The 3,147-nt window shown below is 38.2% G+C and overlaps 1 pseudogene; it reads left to right on the top strand.

The window, feature by feature from the left end:
* The first annotated feature begins 1,281 nt into the window (after positions 1-1,281).
* LOC100615945 (ATP synthase F(0) complex subunit C1, mitochondrial-like) lies at positions 1,282-1,738 on the top strand (annotated as a pseudogene).
* The last annotated feature ends 1,409 nt before the right edge of the window (positions 1,739-3,147 follow it).

Genomic DNA, 3,147 nt, shown 5'->3' with positions numbered 1-3,147 from the left:
CTCACTGCAACCCCTGCCTCCCGGGTTCAAGCGATTATCATGCCTCAGCCTCCCGAGTAGCTGGAATTACAGGCCTGCACCACCATGCCCCGCTAATTTTTGTATTTTTAGTAGAGATGGGGTTTCACCATATTGGCCAGGCTGGTCTCGAAATCCTGACCTCAGGTCATCCGCCCACGTTGGCCTCCCAAAATGCTGAGATTACGGGTGTGAGCCACCACACCTGGCCAGTTTCAGGCCTTTATATATAGTTACAACTATGAACATTCTTACACATGGATCCTAGTATTCATATTTCTAAATTTCTCTGGCAATATCGAGGATTAGAATTGTTGGGTTTCAAAGTATGCGTATCTTAAACTTTACTGATTAATGACCAAGTGTTTTATACATAGTTACACAATTTACACTCCTACCAACAGCAACTTCTTATCTCGTAAAGGAAGAAATTTCTCTTTGCTTTCCATTTGTGCTAAGCCACAATGGTGCATGTGCAATGGAATCTGATTTGCAATCCTGCATTATGGATTAGATTGAACATTTTAAAATAAGTTTTTTAGCCTTTTGGATTTCCTCACTTTTGTTGTTGCTGTTGTTGTTGACAGAGTCACACTCTGTGGCCCAGGGGCACTATTTCGGCTCATTGCAACCTTCACCTCCCGTATTCAAGGAGTTCTCCTGCCTCAGCCCCTTGAGTAGCTGGGACTACAGGCACGTGCCACCACATCTGGCTAATTTTTGTATTTTTGGTAGAGATGGGGTTTCACCATGTTGGCCAGGCTGGTCTTGAACTCCTGGCCTCAAGTGATCCACCTGCCTCAGCCTCCCAAAGTGCTGGGAATACAAGTGTCAGCCACCGTGCCCAGCCAGGATTCCCTCACTTATGAAGTACCTGTTTTTCTATAGGAATGTCTGACTTTTTTTTTTTTTTAGTTTTTTATATAGTCTGGATATGAGTCCTTTTGTCATTTACAGGTATTGTGAACATCTACTCTGTGACTTTGTCTTTTAATGATGTCTTTTCATAACTGGAAGTTCTTAATTTTAATGTAGACATCAATCATTCCTTCTATAATTAACTTTTGGAAAAATGTATAAGTAATCTTTTCTAACCCCAGACAGATTAAGACACTCTCCTATATTATCTAGTAAAATCTTCATAGTTTTACCTTTCATATTTAAATCTATAATTCTCTTTTAATTCAAACCTGCATAAAATGTGAAGAAGAGATTTTATTTCTTTTTTAAAATAAAGATACCAATTTTTGGCTGGGCGCCGAGACCAAGGGCTAAAGCTGGGAGACTGAAAAAATGCAGACCACTGGGGCACTGTTCATTTCTCCAGCTCAGATCCACTGTTGCACCAGGGGTCTAACCAGGCCTGTGTCTGCCTCCTTCTTGAATAGCCCAGAGAGTTCATCTAAACAGCCTTCCCACAGCAGCTCCCCACTCCAGGTGGCCAGACAGGAGTTCCAGACCAGTGTTGTCTCCTGGGACATTGACACAGCAACCAATTTATTGGTGCTGAGGCAGCCACAGTTGGTGTGGCTGGTTCAGGGACTGGCGTTGGAATTGTGTTTGGCAGCTTGATCATTGGCTAAGCCAGGAAACCGTCTCTCAGGCACTCGTCTCTCAGGCAGTAGCTCTTCTCCTGTGCCATTCTGGGCGTTGCCCCGTCTGAGGCCATGGGGGGTTCTTCTGTTTGATGGTCACCTTCCTCATCCTCTTCGCCACGTGAGGCTCCATGGGGGCCACCTGTCCGTCCCTGCTGCTGCGACTCCATGCCATTCCTGGTGCTGGGGTGTGCTAAGCTTTACCATTAAACACAACATTTCTTAAAAAAAAAAAAAAAAAAAAGATACCAGTTTTTCTCAGCACCATTTATTGAATAGGCTGTTTTTCACCCACTATTTTACAATGATAATGCTGTCGGTTTGGTTTAATACACCAAGACTTCCAGCACTGCACTGTTTTGATTACTACAGCTCTATAATAAACCTTGTATCTGATAAAACATTCTTTCACTTCTGTAACCATATTCATTATTCTTGACCCTTTGTATTTCCACATAAATTTAGAAACAATTAGTCACATTTTATACACACACACAGACACAGCCACACACACACACACACACACACACACACAGCCTGTTGGTATTTTTATTTGCCTTATTTGAATTTGTTCAGTTTGGGGAAAACTGGTATTTTTCAACACTGAGGCATCCAATCCTGACAATCATATCAATTAAGGTCTTCTTTAATTATTGTAAATAAAGTTCCACAGTCTTCTCTGTAGGGATTTCGTATATCTTTTATTAGACTTATTCTTAAGTATTTCAATGGTTTTAATGCTATTGTAACAAGTATCTTTTAGGAAAAGGTATTTTTACTTCTTTGTGTCTGGTATCTATTTGTATATTGATTTTGTTTCAGAATTTAATCTAAGTTTTCTCCAGATTATTTATAATTTTCTATCTAAGCAATCATATCATCTTTGAATAATAAGAGTATTGGTTTTTTCCTTTCTAATTCTCATACCATATCTTTTTCTTGCAATACTGCACTGCTTGAGACTGCAATAAAATGTTGATTGAAGGTGGTAGAACAAGTACTCTTTTCTCCTTCCTGATCTCAAAGGAGATGTTGCCAATGTTTCATCATTAGATATGATGTGTATTATAGTATTTTTGTAGATAACCTTTATTAGATTAAGGATGTCCCTTTCTATTTCTAGTTTGCAAAGAGGTTTTATTATAATGGATGTTGAATTTATCATATGCTTCTTCTGCAACTATTGAGATAATGTAATTTTTTCCTTTATTAAGTATGAAAATATACTGATGAATTATCTAAAGTTAAATAACCTTGCATTCCTGGCATAAGCCCAACTTGGTCATGATATATAATTCTTATTATATATCATAAGATTTTGTTAATATTTTATTTTGAAATTTTGCATGTATTTTCACAAATAAGATTAGCCTTTCTTAAAATGTCTGAAGTCATCCAGAATTCAAAAAATGAATTTGGAAGTGTTCCCTTTCACAAGTCTCTGTAAGAATTTGTAAGATTAATTATTTATTAAATATTTGATAGAATTCACCAGTGAAGCCATCTAGGCCTGATGGTTTCTTTTTAGAAATGA

This window comes from Pan troglodytes, chromosome 2 (genome assembly GCF_028858775.2).
Source record: "Pan troglodytes isolate AG18354 chromosome 2, NHGRI_mPanTro3-v2.0_pri, whole genome shotgun sequence".
Taxonomy (NCBI): domain Eukaryota; kingdom Metazoa; phylum Chordata; class Mammalia; order Primates; family Hominidae; genus Pan; species Pan troglodytes.
The sequence above is the reverse complement of the archived record's forward strand: the minus strand, read 5'-3'. Positions and strand labels throughout refer to the sequence as shown.